The sequence below is a fragment of the Pan troglodytes genome, chromosome 5 (genome assembly GCF_028858775.2).
Source record: "Pan troglodytes isolate AG18354 chromosome 5, NHGRI_mPanTro3-v2.0_pri, whole genome shotgun sequence".
NCBI classification, from domain to species: Eukaryota; Metazoa; Chordata; class Mammalia; order Primates; family Hominidae; genus Pan; species Pan troglodytes.
In genome coordinates this window covers 56,740,113-56,760,129 of record NC_072403.2, presented here as the reverse complement: position 1 = coordinate 56,760,129, position 20,017 = coordinate 56,740,113, and the positions used below count along the sequence as shown (strand labels likewise).

Below are 20,017 nucleotides of genomic sequence, written 5' to 3'. Positions count from 1 at the left end.
TTCTGTGAAGTGCACACTGAACATTTACCAAGATGGAATATATTCTGGATCACAAGTAAGTCTCAACAAATTTGAAAGCATTCAGATCACACAAAGTATATTCTCTGAATAAAAAGAATTAAATTAGAAATCAGTTAAAACATTTTAAAAATAAATCTGATAACTACTGTTCTACTCTCTACTTCTAAGAGATCAACATTTTTAGGGTCCACATACATAGAATTTTATCTGTCAAGTTTTTAAAATAAAAATAAGTAAATATGGCAGTTCTATTAAAAATAAATCAATAACATAAAGATATCTGAAAAATTCCTCCAAATAATTGGAAACTAAATACCATACGTCTAAAAATAAATAAGAAGAGTTACTGAAAAGCATTTGGAACTGAATGAAAATTTTTAAAGAACAAGTTAAATGTATGTGATACCACTAAAGTAGCATCTATGAAGAAATTTATAGCACTAAATGCTTATAATGTAAAAGAAGAAAGTTATCAAATCAATTATCTCAGCTTCAGACTTGAGAAACTAGAAAAAGAAGAGCAAATAAAATCCAAAGCCATTAGAATAAATGCTGTAATTTTTAAAGAGCAGAAATCAATGAAAACAAAGTAGAAAAAAAACAACAAAACAAAAATGTTATTATTTGAATAAATGAATAAAATTGAAAGACTTTGTCCAGACTGATCAAGAAAAAAAGAGTGAAGACACTAATCTTTTATCTGTTAGATTGGATTTTTAGTTAAAAATTTTCTCAGAAAATTCAGAACTAGATGGATTCACTGATGAATTCTACTAAACACCTAAGGAAAAAAATACAATTCTATGCAAATTCCTCCAGAAAATTTAAAACGGAGGGAAATGTTCCAACTCATTATTGGAGGCCATCATCATGCTATTACCAAATCCAGACAAAGCTATTATCGGAATAGGAAACTACTGGCCAACATCCTTCGTTAACATGGATGTAAAAATTCTAAACAATATTTCAGCAAATCAAATCCTATAACATATAAAAAAAGATGAGGCATCATGACAAAGTGACATTTATACCAGGAATGTCAGATTGGTTTAACATTTACAAATCAATTAATGTAATTCACTATACTAACAATCAAAAAAAGAAAAACCATATAATCATTGCAACAGACATACAAACAAAGCATTTGACAAAATCCCACATCCATTTCTCATAAAACTCTCAACAAACTAAGACTAAAACAGAACTACCTCAACTTGATAAAGGGCATTTACAAAGAACCTACAACAAACATTATATTTATAATATTTATTAGTGAAAGGCTGAAAACTTTCCCCCAAACATCAGAAACAAGACAGAGATATCTGCTATCACCAATTTTATTCAACATTGTACTGGAATTTCTACTCAGAGAGAGAGAAAGAAAAAGGCATAAGAAACAAGTAAAACTGTATTTGTAAAAAAACATGGTTCACAAAGGTATAACCAGAAATCTGATAATATCTACCAAGAGAAAAAAATCTACAGAATTTATCACTGAATTTAGGAATGTTTCAGGACACAAAATCAAAATACAAAAATCAATTGTATTTCTCTATATTATTGATAAACAATCAGGATTTGAAACTTCAAAATAACATTATTTGCAATAGCATCAGAAACAAAGTGAGGAGAGATAAATTTGACAAAACATGGAAGTTCTGTACAGTGAAAACTTCAAAATGTCACTGAAAGAAGCCCTAAATAAATAGATACACCATCTTCTTGAGTCAAATGACTCAATATTTCTAAGATATCAAGTCTAAAAAGTGACCTACACATATTATGAATTTTCATTTATAATCCCAGCAGGGGATTTTTTGTAGAAAATGACAAACTGATTCTTAATTTATAGAAAATAAAAGGACTTAGAATAGCCAAAAACACCTTTGACAAAGAGTAAATTTAGAGAATTAACATTACCTGATGTCAAAGTTCATTATGAATCTGCATGTGTGGTATTGGTATAAAGACGAATTCATCAATGCTACAGAATATAGATCCCCAAAACACACACACACACACTCACACACACACACATATATATGTGGGAAACTCGTTTTTGACAAAATTGCAAAGGCATTTCTGTGTAAATAGAATAGTCTTTTCAAAAAATCAGAAAATAATACTGGAATAATTAGATATCCATATGCAAAAAAACCCCAACATCAATCCATACCTCACGTTATATACAAAATTTGCCCCAAAATAGATCATAGACCTAAATGCCAAACCTAAAATTACAAAACTTCTAGAAAAAATAGGTATTGGCACAAACTTATTAGCTACAATACCTAAGTACAATCTGTGACAGAGAAAATTGATAAATTGAACTTTATTGAAATTAAAATTTTCTGTCACAGTGCCTTCAGAAGATAGTTAATGGAATGAAAAGGAAAACCACAGGCTGTGATAAAGTATTTGCAAGTCACATATCTGTTAAAAGACTTATACCCAGAACATATAAAGAACTCTCAAAACTCAGTAATAAGAAAAAAAATTCCAATAGAAGTATGAAATTATGGACAAAAGACCTGAACAGACATTTCCCCAAAGAAGAAAAATGATGGCAAATAAGCACATAAAAAGATGTTCAATCTCATTAGTCATTGTAGAAATGTACCACAATGAGGTACTGTTACACATCTGTTAGAGTGGCTGAGATTTTTTTTTTTTAATTGACCATGTCGGGCAGGGTTTGGAAAAGTAGTGAAAAATCTGGAACTTTCATACACTACTCATGAAAATAGAAAATGCCACAAACTTTGGAAAACAGATTAGCAATATCTTTAAAAATTAAATACACACCCATCATATAATCCAGCCATTCCTCTCTTAGTTATTTACCCAAGAAAAATGAAAGCATAAGTCCACAAAAATACTTGTACATAACGGTTCCTAGCATCTTTACTTGCAATAGACAAAGCCTTAATGATCAAATGCTCATCCACAAATAGATAAACAAGCTACGGCACAACCATATAATGGAATATTATTTAGCAGTAAAAGGGAATGAACAATGTTGGTACACACTGCATATGGATGATTCCATTTACATAACTTTCTTTAAAAAGCAAATTAATATATAGTGAGAGAGAGTAAACGACTGGTTGCTTAGATAGTAGGAGGACACAAGATAACACAGAAGAACACAAGGTAACTTTTGATTGTATAGTTTTCATCATTTTATTTATGGTGATGGTTTCACAAGTGTCTATAAGTTTCAAAATTTATCAAACTTTATAACGTAAATACATGCAGCTTACCGTATATCAGTTATATCTCAACAAACCATTTTTTTAAGTAATCAGACTTCAAATACCAATCTTTTCTCCACTGTCCTCCCACATCTGACATGCAAGTATTCAATTAAATGAGTATTTATTGACCCCACTATGTTCCAGATCCTGCATTTGGCATTAAGAATACAAAGAAAAATAAGTGGGCTTTTGGAAAGCTTATTTTTAAAAAATAAATGTATATGTAGATCAAATGGTAAGCACTGCTAAATCCCATTTCTGGTTCCACTTTATGTCTCTGTCCTTGTTTCTTTCCTATGCTATATGACTGTATTTTCTGTATTCTTGATTCTCTTTGAATTATCTCTGAAACAAGATGAGATATAAATAAATATAAATAATTATTCAAATGGCTAAAACATGAGACTTGTCCTCAAGAAATCTGCAGCAAATAACAGTCTGGCTTTCTTTTCAGGTACTTTGCATCTAGTGGAGAGAGTAGACATGTACACTAATAATTAAGCTGCAAGTTTTGATTTGTTAATACCATGAAGATATTAATACATTTAATCTGTAAATGTGTATAAATTTTATAGGAGGGAGCACTGGAATGTTTAATTCAGACAATGCCAATACAAGTTTACAGAGAAGAGAGAACTTTCCATTGGGTTTTGAAGGTTCTGCTGATTTTTAATGGGCAGAGGTGGAGGAACACTCTGAGCAGAGAGAACACCATAAACAAAGGAGTGAATGTGAGAAAGGTCAGCATATGTTCTTAGGCTAAAGAATAGTTTAATCAGGTGAGATAGACACCCACCACTAGTACTAGCCTCATGGCATTTGGGGATTATTTAACCTCTTTAGGTTCCAGTGCCCTTAACTATGAGGTGGGAATATTTACACTATTACATCTACCTAAAGAGTTTCTTAAAAGGCCTAAAAAAGAAGTGATGAATCTAAACCACTTAGCATTGTGCCTGGCACAGACCAAATGCTTACAAAACTGGTAGCAGTTATTATTAGCATGAGGTTAGAATCCAAGGGAGCATAAGGAAAAGAAAAATTTATATCAGGCATATTTTTTTATATTTATTTATATCAGGCATATATTTATATCAGGCATGTTACCCCTAGTAGCGTCATGAATGTACATATTCAATTATACAATGACATCATTCTTTCTAAAACAAAGTTCTGACTTCACCTGGTCTGCTAAAAAAAAAAAAAAAAGTATTAACAATGTGAGGGGTGGGAAGGGGAAGCACAGATGGCAATTTCATGCTTGAGAATTCAATCCTTCTCATTTGGGTTGAAAAGATAAAACAGACCTTATGGATCTCTTCCTCTATTAGTGTGTCTTTGACTATAAAAATATATAATAATCTCATCATAATTTACAGTTGCATAATTCTAAATCTTTTTTTTTAAGTTCATAGAATCGTATTTCTTAAAAGGATCATCTTTTCCAACATCACATTTTTAGGCCAATAATAGAATAAACAAAAATTCCTTGAACAAACCTACCAACAAACAAATAAAAGCTCATTTGCAACTTGATGCATACTACATTGTGATTTCATTTACAAGAGTCTCAGACAAAGAAGATCACCATAACTCTCAAAACGGTTGTGTCATTGACAATTAAACATAAGTTAAGAATGGCCGCAACAAAAACCTGAATAGACATTCATTCACGTGTCTGGTATGATACAGTATAATCCAGCCTGAAGGGAAGGAGATTGAGTAGATCAGAAAAAGTAACAAGATTTATTTGCTCTAAGACTAACTATATGCCTAGTAAGGCAGTGGTATACTGTTAAAGATTTACATGTTTGGAAAACTAGAAGTTATCATAACCATATTAACTTTCCTTCATTTTTCTTTCCCAGTTCCACCCTTGCATTTCTATCCCCAGTCTATATGATCTCTGGAAACATTGTTGATGAAATATTCTAAGAGTGCGCACCCGGAGACCAGTAGTTCTTGCTTAAGCAATTTTTTTTTCTTATAAGAACAATGAATTACATAAATTCTTTTAATTCATGAACAGAGGCATTCAATCTTAAATATGATACATTTTATAGATATAGATAAAACACTTGAAAATTTAGAGTTATTGAGAGGGCAGCGAACCTGTAAAAAGGAAGTATATTAATAATCCAACAAACTGATTATCATGATTAGGTTTTAAAAACAGAATATTCCATAAGAAAACAAGGAAAGGGGTTCTAAACATAAGCAAAGGCCTTGCTTCCAATGACATTCTTTTTTCCAACATGGAACACCTATACAGATAGATGAGATAGAGATGCAGATTTTTTTCCTATCCAGGAAGTTTAAGAAATGCCTCTGGAACTTTCCATATTAGCAGACCAAGCTGAGAGCTTGAAAAATTTAGTGGGGTGTAGAAAATTCGTATAACCCTTTTAACACAGGATCTATTTCAGTAAAGACTTGAAAAGTAAGAGAGATACAGGTTTCATTCCACTTTTTATAAATACATATATTCCAAATAGAAGAGGTGAGATAACCAGAATGATATTTTATTAAACAACACATAGCATTTAATTTGTACCAGAAACACATAGAAGCATTTCACAAGTACTATCATTTAAGTGAACCTTTAAGACAACCTTAAAATGAAGTTTCCATTATTATCTCCAATTAACAGATGAGAAAACCAAGATACAGAAAAGTAAAAACAAAACAAAACAAAACAAACGAACAAACAAAAAACACTTGTCCAGGCTCACATGGCTATTAAATGGCAGAACTGAGTTTTGAACCCAGGCCATTTGTCTGCAAAATCCATATTTGTAATCACTTCATTGCTGCTTATTTTTCTTTAGAAGAGCTTCCGATTGGAGATAATCTTTGAACATTTCTGCCTGTTACAGAACCCCAAAAGAAATTTTATTTGTAAGACAGACTATTCTACATGCAAAATCAATATTCCTATGGGGAAATTTCCCTAGCAACTAGTTTAAAATGCCTTTTTAGGCCAGGGCTCATGCCTGTAATCCCAGCACTTGGGGAGGCCAAGGCGGGGAGATCACCTGAGGTCAGGAGTTTGAGACCAGCCTGGCCAACACGGTGAAACCCCGTGTCTACTAAAAATACAAAAATTAGCCTAGCGTGGTGGTGCATGCCTGTAATCCCTGCTACTCTGGAGGCCGAGACAGGAGAATCACTTGAGCCTGGGAGGTGGAGGTTGCAGTGAGCCGAGATCATGCCACTGCACTCCAGCCTGGGCGACAGAGTGAGACTATGTCAAAAAAAAAAAAAAAAAAAAGAGCCTATTTAATTACTAATCACTTCAGAATGACTGCTCAAGGGGTTAATAATCTTCCACCTCCCTTTAGGAGAGAGAGATAGGTGATAAACAAGTATATGACTCATCGATTTTATAAACATTTCTGGGAGGCAGGTGGTATGCTTGCTTTACAGGTGAAAACAGAGGCATGGAGCCATTCAGTGACTACTCCATGACACACAGATTCTTTACAGACAGATCCTTCACAATGCACTATGAGCACAGCATAACCTTATGTGGCAGCTGTGAAGTCTTCTCCTCATCTATCCTATTACAGAAAAAGGAAACCTGGTACAATCTGTGACTCTTCACAAACGAGACTTCCTGCAGTAGAGGAATCATAAATGACAAGGCCCATAAGCAACAAGAAAGAAGAAAAATAAGCTTTCTTAAAGAAAGCAGGCCCAGACAGCACAATGACTGATTGTAGAGTAGATAGTGCTGAATGTAACTTGCTCCTTCTTCGTGATAAAGGTCAAAGCCATCTTCAAAATGACTGCCCTATTCAGGATTTTCATAATAGATTGGAAAATATAACTCAGACAAACACCCAGGAAGGCTTGGCTCCTAATTTGTCAGGTTTTTGAATGGATAATCTTTAAAATTCCTACAAGAAAATACTCTAGCATATCCCAAAGTGGTTTTCTTTTTCTCTTTCTACCCAAGAGAACAATATAAGCTTGAGAAACCGTGTTGTGTGTGCATGCCTGCAGATCTGTGTAGTCATCCCCTACTTTTCAGACATCAAAAATAAATCAACCACTAAAAACAAAAGCCAACCAGAATGGGGCACATAAGGTTCCATTCAAATACCACTGCACTCTGAGGTGAAGGTGAAGCTTAGCAGTCCTTCCTGATTGCTTGTCTTTGTACTAATACCCCTAACTGAATGAACATCCAGAGGATGGTGCTTACTCAGGATTTCACTTCAGATTGTTACACTGAGGTATCCACATAAAGCATGAGTAGTGGTTATTGCCCTAGGCTTACTATTTCTAATTGTATTGTTTTGCTGTTCTGTTTGTTTCAGTAAGCTCATGCATTAATTGTGTAACGGCATAGAAAATAAAATATGAAAAACATGTTCGTTTAAGCAGTGGCATCCTGGCTGCCTTCTTTAAATATCACCAAGTCTAGCAGTCAGTTGGAATGAGTAGCAAACATCATTTGATTTCCAGCAAGGTGAGGGGTACCTTCTCCCAGTTTGATTTATCCTGCTTTCATCATTACAGAGCAAACCCTGGAATGTTGTCATCCTTTTCAGGCTTCAGGTCCCATCAGAGTACTGGCTTCACTTTGACTGTAGAAGATTTAGTTGAAGCAGTATTCAAAAGTGTAGAACTTGTCAAGCTACCTATCCAGTGAGAAGTCTTGAAATAAATGGAATTTCATTACTTTCAGAGTAAGATAAATTGCCAAAAAAGTCATACAAGGCTCATAATAATGTGGCCACTGAATAGTTGTTCAGCCTCAACATTAACCATACCTTAACCATACCTTTACTGCCTAAACTCATCCCAACCTCAAATAAATACATAATCATTATTCTATCTGGAAAAAAATTATATGATCTCTTTGATTCCCTGTGCCTTCTATGGTCATAATACATTTAGACATACCATTTGTATTGGTAATGATAGGCTAACTGACATAACAAATAACCTTAACATTTTGTCACTTAATGCATTAAGGTTTATTTCTCACTCAAGTCACTATCCAATTCAAGTCAGCAGTGGTTCTCTCTGCTCTACTCAGTCATTAAGGAATCTAAGCTCCTTCCACTCAGTAGCTCTAATATCCTCTAGGACAATCCTCAGTCAGGATTCCATGAAAGACTTAACCTGTAATTTCCATAGACATTTACTTCATGTGAGGAATTAGCCATCTCCTACACATCTATAATGATGCTAGCTAAGTACTAGCCTTGCATGAATTGAGAAAATAGTCATTAAATCATTTTCTATAGACCTTATTTCTCTATGAACCCTTTGAGGAAGGCTGCTCCAGGGCATGGTCTTCAATGTTGGCTGCATATTAGAATTATACAGGAGCTAAAGCTAAGAGCCACTAATCTGAGAGCTCAGCATTTTTAGTTAAATCAACTGCCTGCATCCCAAAGAAGGAAGAAAAAAAGGGTAAAAAAGAATGCATGGAAAATCATCCAGGAGGTCTTCATGTGGATTCAGCATGGAAATGGTATAAATCACTCTGCCCACATTCCATTGGCTGGAACAGTCACATGGCCCCACGTTAACTGCAACCAGGTAGGAAATGTAGTTTCCTCTCACGTACCAGAAGGAAAAGGAAGTGGAACTTCCTCTAGCAGTATCTGCCATACTCTTCCCTTTACCTGAGAAGACATTGCCTTTCCCTTCCCCCACCTCTCTCCAATTGTTCCTTTGGGTTAGGTCCTCTTGTCTTCTGAAACAGTGGTTACCTGCTCTGGAAAACCTTCTCTCTCCATCCTCCAAAGCTCCTGGGGTACAGCTTTATCAGCGCACCTATCACACTGATTCTGGTTAGTTTCTCTGTCTCCTCTGGCTCCTAAAGATACACAATAGGTCCTCCATATGTTTCAAAAATTAACGAATGAAAGTGCCAAAATGTACTTCACATACACATATACCACAGTTAAAGATTTAATATTATCCCTATGTCTTAGATTTAAGAAACTTAGAAGGCTTAGAAGTAAAAGACGTATTCAACACCACAAGATGAAAGAGATAAACAGGAATAGTCTTATACTTGAGTAAATAATCTATTGCTTAATTTTTCCTATCTTTTACTCTTTCTGTTCAATCTTAAAAATAGAGTAATACATTTATAGGGAAAAACACTATGCTCCCTTATAGGTCTCCAAAAACTCTTCTTTCTGAAAACAGCATACAAAATACTTTCCCTCTTCAAAGCCCAATACAACACTGGAAAAGCAATGGAGAAGAAAGTACTCAGTATCTTTTCCCCACTAAAAGTTGTACTGCAATGCTTGAACACAACTGGAAGAGCCCTAGGTTTATCAAAAGTATCTGCCATTTCTAAAAGAATATAAGTTTATTACTTACATCAGATATAACAAAAAATAATCAAGTTTCATCATGTCTTATATGGGATTTTGAAGTTCGTTCGTTCCTTCCTTCCTTCCTTCCTTCCTTCCTCCCTCCCTTCCTTCCTCTCTTCCTTCCTCCCTCCTTCCCTTTCCTTCCTTCCTCTCATCCTTCCTTCCTTCCTCCCTCCCTTCCTTCCTCTCTTCCTTCCTCCCTCCTTCCCTTTCCTTCCTTCCTCTCTTCCTTCCTTCCTTCCTCCCTCCCTCCTTTCCTCCCTCCCTCCCTCCCTCCTTTCCTCCCTCCCTCCCTCCTTTCCTCCCTCCCTCCTCCTCCTTCCTTCCTTCCTTCCTTCCTTCCTTCCTTCCTTCTTTCCTTGTATTATTGCCTGTTGTCCTGCAACAGCTAAAATGAAATCACCTGTAGAAAGTGGCTAACACTGTTATCTATTTCTCAGTTTCCAAATTCAGAAATCCTATGGAGTTTCTATTTCAGTAAAAAGGTTCCTATTAAAATAAATAAATTAAAACAAAGTAAATATTAATCCAAAATACAGAAGCAAACATTCTAAAGATCAGGAGAAGAGGACAAAATATTTTAAAAATGCATTATTTGTATGTTTACTGACTGTTGGCTTTCCCACAACCATCATTTGTTTTGAAACTTGTAAATATGTGTAGCTAAAATAAAAAAAAATGCTGTCTTTTTCTTAAATTAGATATGAGAGGTGGCAAAATTCCCAAAATCAAACAAAACCTTTCCTATATTCAAAGTGTCAAGTTTTGAAACCAAACTTTGAACATGGAAAGATAAATTAATTCACTTAGAGTAAACTGCTTCTAAGAAAAATAACATGCTGGAGGTTTATAGACTCCTAAATGGCCATTTCCAAGCATACTGATGGTTCAAATATGTATAAGTCAAAGAGTTGTCAATTAAATATCTTATAAAATATACATTGATTTAGAATTGCCTAGGAAGATAAAAGATTTTGACTTGTAGACATAATATAAACTATTTGATACCTTAAAATAGGCTTCAAGCCAGGCACGGTGGCTCACACCTGTAATCCCAGCACTTTGGGAGGCCAAGGCAGGCAGATCACTTGAGGCCAGGAGTTCGAGACCAGCTTGGCCAACATAATGAAACCCACATTTCTACTAAAAATACAAAAATTAGCTGGGCATGGTGGCGTGCCCGTGAATCCCAGCTACTCAAGGGGCTGAGACCCAAGAATCACTTGAACCCCGGAGGTGGAGGCTGCAGTGAGCTGAAGATCATGCCACTGCACTCCAGCCTGGGTGACAGAGCAAGACACAATTAAAAAAAGAAAGAAAGAAAGAATAGAAAAGAAAAAAAAATTGGCCTCAAAATTTCCAATATGTTGCATCTAGAAATAGAAACTTGTCTACATAAATACAAAAGGATTAAAGCGTTGCCATACTTTGGTGGTAAAGGTGGATCACAGATATGCAATAGGAATACCCAAACCAGGATCAGATCATAAATCAATACCAGAAAAGCAGTGGAAAAAGTCAGATTCTGGCCTGTAAGAAAGAGGAAAGAAGCAAAGTGAAGATCTAGAATTAAGGTCAGGATTTTTCTTAAAAAAAGAACTGAGTGAAAAGGATTTCAGAATTCAAAATTGAGAAAATGGAGTGATAGGAACCAAATTCAGACAATTCCAAAGGTGAACAAGTTAGCAAAAAATGACAACATGAGGAGGAAATAGCTATTCTACAATAGCAGCAAACCAAATCTTACTCTGTTGGGGACATTATGAAAGAGACATTATACACCCTCTTGAAGGAATTGTGGAACATTTAAAGATGTGGTCCTGGTATCTGACATCAAGAATTTTAGATTTTTAATTTATGGTAGTAGGAAAATTCATGACTTATTTCATGGGTCACAAAGTGAGCAAAAATTAGTAATCATGAAAATTGATTGAGTGCCTCAAGGATAACATACCTCATTTAATTGTTGAGCTAGATATGGTATGTATACACTGGCACTCAGCACTTTTTCCCACCTTCTTCTATTGTTTCTCATTTTATTACAAACACTGGAAAGTTTAAAAGTATATTCCCAGAATTTCTTTGCAACTAACAAAACACATTAGGTTTACAAAGTAGGTTTCCCCAATTAAAAGCACTCCCTGAAATCTGGAAAGCAGAAGTAAATGGAGATCACATACCTGTGGCTTTCAGCATATTTTCTGATGACAAGCAAGACTATGAAGAAGCCAATGCCCACAGCTTTATAGATATTGAAAAGGAATTGGAGAAATAGCACCTGGGCTCAGTTTCCCAATCCTCAAGCAGTTATAGATGTAGCAGTGGAAGTGGTGGTAACAGAGGCTATGACAAGCTCCCATATCCTAAATTTTAGTGAGCTATTGACACATGGTTCTAGTGGCAGCCTCTTGACTCCCACAGTCTTGTGTGTGGCAGAGGCAGCAACTCTCTTGGGAAACCAATTGAATAGTTTTGTTTTCAGAGGATACCCTCGCAGTCCAGCCTAGTGCTTGCTCTTTAGCTCTTCCCACAATTTCATAAGCACATAATTAACCTGTATTAAATATCTTACTGTTTTAAAATACCCAAAGTGGTTTTAAAGAATTGAATCTTAATTGATATAAACTTCAACATAATCCTGTGGGATTCTATTATTATACTTTTTTTTTCCAAAGAGAAAACTAAGGCCCTGAAAAGTTAAATAAAAAGCAAATGGAAACAGAGGCTACAGACTGAGAGGATCTATTTGCACAACATGTATCTGATAAAAGAGTTTATCTAAAACACATTTAAAATAAAACTTTTAAATCCCAATATGAAAACAAGCCAATTTTAAAATGGGCAAATTTCTGAAGTGGACAACTTATGAAAGATATACACATGGCAGATGAGCCCATAAAAAGAAGTTTGACATCATGTGTCATCAGGGAATTATGAATTAAAATAACAATGAGTAGCACTACATACCTTTTAGAAAGGCCAAAATCCAAAACACTGATAATGCTATTTATGATGAGGATGTGGAATGAAGGAGCTCTTATTCATTGCTGGTGGTAATGTGAAATGGTATAGTCACTTTGGAAGGCAATTTGTCAGTTTCTTATGAAACTAAACATACAATCCAGCAATCACATTTTTACCCAATGAGTTGAAAAAATGTCCAAAGAAGGCCTTCAAATCAGTGTTTACAGCAGCTTTATTCATAATTGCGAAATCTTGTAAGAAGTCCTTCAATATGTTAATGAATAAGCAAATTGTGTTGCATCTATACAATGGAATACTGTGCAGTGATTTTTAAAAATGAGCTATCAAGCAAAGACATAAAGGAAACTTACAAACATATTGGTAAGTAAAAGAAGCCAGTCTAAAAAGGCTACAAACTATATAATGTCAAGTATATAACACTGTAGAAAAAAAAAAACACGAAAGAAACAGTTAAAATACCCATTGTTGTTAGGGCAGTGTGGATGATGCTGTAATAGTGGATACATGACATTGTGCATTCCTCAATCCCATAATATAACACAAAATTTGAACCTCCATGTAAACTATGGATTTCACTTAGAATATATCAATATTGATTCATCATTCATCAATTTAACGAATGTACAACACCAACACAAGATGTTAATAAAGGAAACTGAGAGGGAAAGATAACATTAAAACTCTTACTTTCTACTCAATTTTTCTGAAAACCTAAAGCTGCTGTTTTTTTAAAAAAGAAAATTATTAATTTAAAACATACATGATATAAATCGCCATTTATGAGAATCCACATCTATAATCATACATAAAGTTGAAACAGTGAAAGTGTTTTCCCTGACATCAGGAGCAAAACAAGGATGTCTGCTGTTACCATTTCTATTCAACATTGTACTAGAGGTTTTGATCAAGGCAAATAGTTAAGAAAATGAAATAAACAATATCCAGATTGGAAGGTAAGAAGTAAAACTATCTCTACGTACAAATAGATGATCTTGTTCATACAAAATCCTGAGAAATCCACTAAAATGTACAACACCTAATAAACAAGTTCAGAAAGACTTTAGGACACAAGATAAACACATAATAATAAATTGAATTTCTATACACTAGTGATAAGCAATCCAAAAGTGAAACTAAGAAAACAATTTTATTTAGAAGAGTATTAAAAAGAATAAAATACTTAGAAATAAATTTAAGAAAAAGAGTGCAAGGATTGTACACTGAAAGCTGCAAACATATCATAAAAAGAAAATTTAAAATATATTAGTAAATTAGTAAATGGAAAGTTATTTCAAGTCCATGGATTGAAAAATTTAATATTAAAATGGTAATACTCCCAAATCGATCTACAGATTTAACACAATTCCTGCCAAAATCCCAGTTACCTTTTTGCATCAATTGACAGTTTGATCATAAAATTCATGTGGAAATGCAGGGGCCCAAAATAGCCAAAACACAGGAACTACTAGACATGTCCAGGCACTATGCATCCCCACCTTTCAGCTCCTAGAACAGCAGAATGGTCTCCAGAATCACCCTGACACTGTAGATGACATGTTCAGCCTGGATAGCTACCAGGTTTATTTAGTGTACCCCTGTCATCTTGCTGAAGAGCCAAGTAATCATCCTTATATCACAGTGGGCCATTGCCTCTACTACCCTGGACCACTGGGATGCCAACTGTAGTGTCATGAGTTTCCCACCAGACCTCATCCATACAGGGGTAGCCAATGATCATGGGGAAGACTTTGATTTACAGAAAGAACTGATTGGGCAGGTGATGAACCAGCTTAGACAGTAACTTGTCAGCCAGTTGCTCCACACATGCTGCTTTTGTCTCCTCCCCAACATACCCTACCCAATGTGGCTAAAGTGCTCTAGGAGGTCATGCAGGTTGAAAGTCCAGTTTTTTTTTTTTTGTCAATGGTTAGAGAATTCCTTGAAAGGACTGCCAAAGGAGACAACCATGGGAGCCCAGCACAGTGACACACAAACAACTTACAGACTTCCACATGCAAGTAACTAGTGCTGAGGAACGTAAGCAATTTGCTGGACCTTGCAAGACTTCACCAGGTTCTTTCAACAGCTCACACTCCTGCACTGTTCCTGTCACCCAGGGATGTCTTTTAAATTAGAAGACAGGAAGAAAACAAAAAACCAGACTGTGTCCCACAATCAGAAACCTCCAATGTGGCAGAGAGGCCTTCACCACCAGCAGGCTGTATGGCCAGGCATGGAGAGACTCCAGCTTTCTGAGACCATCCTGAGGAGACCCTGTTTGGGGTGTGAGGGAAAATCAGAGCAGTTTAAAGAAAGATGACTGCAGCCTGCCCAGTGTGGTGGGAGGGGAGCTGGTTTCTTGGTAAACTTGTTTCTAAAAGGAAAAATAATTTTAATTAACTTTTTTTAAAAGGGCTGGGCGCAGAGGCTCATGCCTGTAATCTCAGCACTTCGGGAGGCCAAGGCAGGTGGATCACTTGAGGTCAGGAGTTCGAGGCCAGTCTGGCAAACATGGTGAAACCCCATATCTACTAAAAATACAAAAATTAGCTGGGCATGGTGGTGTGCACCTGTGATCCCAGCTACTTGGGAGGTTGAGGCAGGAGAATTGCTTAAGCCCAGGAGGTGGAGGTGCAGTGAGCCGAGATTACAGATTATAGCATTGCACTCCAGCCTGGGTGATAACAGCAGGAAAGAAAAGAAAAGAAAGAAAGGAAGGAAGGAAGGAAGAAAGGAAGGAAGGAAGGAAGGAAGGAATAAAGAGAGAGAAAGAGAGAAAGAAAGAAAAGAAAAAGAAAGAAAGAAAGACTTTAATAAAAAAACTAAATTTGAAAAAAAAATAGTCTTGAAAAAGAAAAACAAAGTTGGAAAATTCACACTTCCCAATTTCAAAATTTAGTACACTGCTACAGTAATCAAATCAATGTAGTATTGGCCTAACAGTAAATATATTGATCAATTAAATAGAATTGAGAGCTCAGAAACACACTCTTAACATTTACAGCTAATTGATTTTCAACAAGGTTGATTTCCCCAATTTAATGAGGAAAGAAATGTCTTCTCAACAATTGGTGTTGGAACACTGAATATTCACAGACAAAAGATTAAAATTGTACCCCTTTCATACAAAATATAAAAAAGAACTCAAAATAGATGATAGGCATAAGTGTAAGAGCTATAATTATAAAATTTATATGAGTTTCCTATGGCTGCTGTAACAAACTATCACGTTTGATGGTTTATACCAACACAATTTTTTTTTTTTTTACAAATTTTTTTCTTTTACAATTCTGGAGGCCAGAAGCCCAAATCTGGAAATCTATAGAGGTCTGCTCCAGTCTTTGGCTGTGTACCAATCTATGCATGTATGAGAAGCCAGGAATCAAACCACTAGAAAATAGAATGCTGTGCATATTCTTGGAGCCGATGTAGGACTGAAAAATGTTGATATTTCCACCAGATAAAATTTCCTAAATCATGCACCATTGATTAGAATCCTCAGAGGGGTATCATCTTAGTAGTAGAACTATATTAACCTTATAGTAAAAGCTCTTCTAGACCCACCTTAATAAAATGTAAAAGCCGGCTGGGCATGGTGGCTCAACACCTGTAATCCCAGCACTTTGGGAGCCTGAGGCAGGTGGATCACCTGAGGTCAGGCATTCGAGACCACCCTGGACAACATGATGAAACCCTGTCTCTACTAAAAATACAAAAATTAGCTGGGTGTGGTGGCACGCACCTGTAATCCAAGCTACTCAGGAGGCTGAGGCAGGAGAATAGCTTGAACTCGGAAACCGAAGGTTGCAGTGAGCTGAGTTCACACCACTGCACTCTAGCCTAGGTGACAAGAGTGAAACTCTGTCTCAAAAAAATAAAAAATAAAAATAAATAAAATGTAAAAGCCAACCTCAAACAGAATGAACCATTTCCAAGTAATACAGCAACATGCCAGAAAAAAGTCCAACTTTATTTAAAGTAATAAAAAAATTACAGTACCCAAAAATATGAAATGCACAATATACAATATCCAATCAAAAATTAGCAAACAAAGGAGCAGGAAAAGATGAAACATAAATTAGAGAATAATCAATTAAAAGAAATAGACTTAGAGACTACACAGATAGTAGAATTATCAGGAAAAGATGTTACAACAACTAATATACATATATATAATTATGTTACACGTGTGTATATATATTCTAAAATATATATGTTTTTAAAAAGTTCTAAAAAGCATTAAGTATAAAGAGTAATGCAAAATATTTTTTAAAAACCCAATGGCACTTAAAGAACTGAAGAATACAATCTCTGAAGGGAAAAATACACTGGAAGAAATCATCAGCTGATTAAACACTGCAGAAGTATAAATCGATGAACTTGAAAATATAGAACTAGAAATGTCAAAGACAAAAAATAAAGAGTCAAAAACAATAAATGAAAGACTGGAAGAATTGGAAAACCTGAACAGAGTATGAGTGACCTATAGCATGACAACCAGTTTTCTAACATACAAGTAATTTAGGGTTCCAAAAAAAGAGGACAGAGAAGAGACAAAAATATATATAATTTTCCAAATTTTCCAAATCTATAAACCCATAAATCTAATTTCAACAAACCTCAAGCAGAATAAACAAAAAGGAAACCACACCAAGACTTTTGTGTTCAATTTGCTGAACATCAGTGACAAATAGAAAACTTAAGAGCAATCAGAGAAAAAAAAACACATTATTTCCAAGAAGAAATTATATCAAAGAAGAAAACACGATAAGAACTAGAAAATGTTTTAAAGCCAAGGAAAATAAAAACATCATTTAAAATTTTGTTATATGCAGCCAAAGAAGAGCTTAGAGAGAAATTGAGAGCTTTAAAATGATTATATTGGAAAAAAGTGTTCTCAAGTTAATATCTAAATTGATTATCAAAATTAATCTTTAGAAATCTTTTAAAAAGAGAAAAATCTAAAATAATTGAAGGAAGAAAATGATAAAAATAAGAGGAGAAAACAAAAACAGAAAAGATAATAATAGAAAAAAATTTGATATACCAAAAATCAGTTTCTTCAAAAAAATTAATAAACTTTATAAATCTCTAGCCAGATTTATAATATTTCCAGAAGAAAATAGAAGAAACATAAATTATCAATATCAGAAATAAAATACCACTAAATGTTCTATAGACAATTAAAATAACAATAAATGATCATTATGAATAATTTTGGGCCAAACAATGAAGAATTCAGATTAAATGAAAAATACAAAGTACCAAAATGTACTCAAGAAGAAATCAATAACGGGAATTGCCCTATTTTTAAGAACGAATAAAAGATTGAATATAGTAAATAGAACTTCTTAATCTGATCTCGTGTATTTTAATTTTAGGCCCCAAATCAAGAAACTAGCACTAATTCTGAATATTGACAACAAGGGTTTATGTGAATTGAAATGGAAGCAATCATGGACATTTAAATTCAGGCTAAGACAACCACATCTATGTAATCGTAGACTTGTAAATCCACAAATAACAAACCATTCTGCCTGTTTCCAGGATTCCCAAATTCTCTCCAACCTTCCTATTCCCTATGCTCTCAAGCAAAGTTCAGGCCAGGCTGTAAACCAAAGCCAATCCTGGCAGTACCATATTAATATGATCTCAAGAAATCTGCCTATGTATCTGAGTCCTTTAATATGGAGTCTAAGAAAACTTCTAGAGAAGAGATTTAAAATGCAAATAGCCCTAGAGGTAGTATATACATTAATAAATTTTCAATAAGATTTAAATGACTAATTTGAAGTATCATTTTTCAAATAAACTTTTGAGAAGGGTGAGATGTACATGTCTGAAGAAGCAAAAGGACAGCAAAGAAAGGAGAATCCAGTATATACCTGGGAAGTTGATGCCGAAACAAATTTCATTTAGTTCAGTTTGACAAAGGTTAGTGTTACCATTGCGTAACACCAGAGTAGTCTGGCAAACTACTCTAACACCATGACCTTCCCTAGGGCCCAGGAATTAAGGGACTATTAGGTGACTCTTCAGGATAACACTTCACACACACCTCCTCCTCTTTTACAACTCAATAATGCAGAATCCCATTTCCAGTGCTGGCCATGTTATTTACTTGAATGAAGTCATTTCATTCTTATTTCAAAATCTAGGTTTTTAAAAATTCTTTTTTAATTTTAATGAAAATGGATACATCCAATCTACAATAACCTTTTTGGTATATTACTATCTGTACCCCTATCATGTAGGTGAGATAATTACTCTATGATTTTCCCTACCCCAGCCCCTCATTCACATTAATAAATGTGTATGTCACTTATCTTTAAAAATGAAATAAAATAACCCTTTTGCTTCTTTTTTCAAAATTAGGCACATGATAATGTTTTGAAAAAAATTAATTAAATTAAATTAAAAAGGTTTTATGAATTCTTTTTCTTAGAAACAAGAAGTCATATATTTTTACGACTACATGTGTTTGCCTCTGAAAACACAGGTATTTAATTAATAATAATAGTCCCCTGGATTGATTTTGGCAGTTTATGTAGACTCAAAGACATATCTGACATTTTTAAAATTTACAACAATGTACACAGAATGCTACCAAAATGGTTTAAACTATGTAATTACATATGCTATAAATCTCCTTTAAGTAATTCACTACCTGTATCACTTATAAAGACAGACTTTGCTTATTCTCCTTTTATGGGAGACTAATAGAAGGCCATTATCCTTTTGGAGTGAGGAGATTTACGGATATATCTTCCATTAGCATTAATAAGTGTCCATGTAAATCACTAGGCACCAATAGTGGAAGAGACCTCCTCCATCTATTGGGTAATTGGCTATTTTAGTTAAAAGATAATTTTAGGACAAGGGGAAAAAGTAACATTCTTAATATAATTATCTGAGGTTAAGACTGTATTAAAACAACATGGTAAGAAAAAAAGGATGACTTGACACTTTATTTGGCTTTTATTTTCCCTACTTCCTAAGTTAATCATAAGCATAACAATAAGAAAGCAAACATAAAGGTGAATAAGAGTGACTGCTTTTGAAAAGACAGAAGAGTGCATTACATGATATCTAAGCACATTGACATAGATCATTAAATTAACAGAATTGAGTCACAATAAAAGCATATTGTTTCCTTCATATGGCAAATGTTTGCTACACTTGTACCTTAGACTAACATAGGATTTACTTAACATTTTAGTTGCATTATTTTAAGTAGTACAATGTCTTCCAAATGTTCTATTACTCTGCATTTTTTTAAATTCTACATTGCTGTTCATGCATATGGGCATCTCAGGGTCCCTGGCACAATTTTATGTACCTCTAAATATCATATGCAGATGGTTACATTTTAGTTTTTCATTCCGCACATACAAGAACTTTCAT

General features: G+C 34.5%; 1 long non-coding RNA gene and 1 pseudogene across 2 annotated transcripts in view; one reads left to right on the top strand and one right to left on the bottom strand.

Annotated features, from left to right (window-relative positions):
• LOC134810306 (uncharacterized) overlaps nucleotides 1-20,017 on the bottom strand; it is a 211,630-nt gene that overhangs the window by 150,967 nt on the left and 40,646 nt on the right. The gene's annotated exons all lie outside the window — the stretch shown is intronic.
• On the top strand, nucleotides 12,901-14,748 carry LOC100610480 (transportin-3-like; annotated as a pseudogene).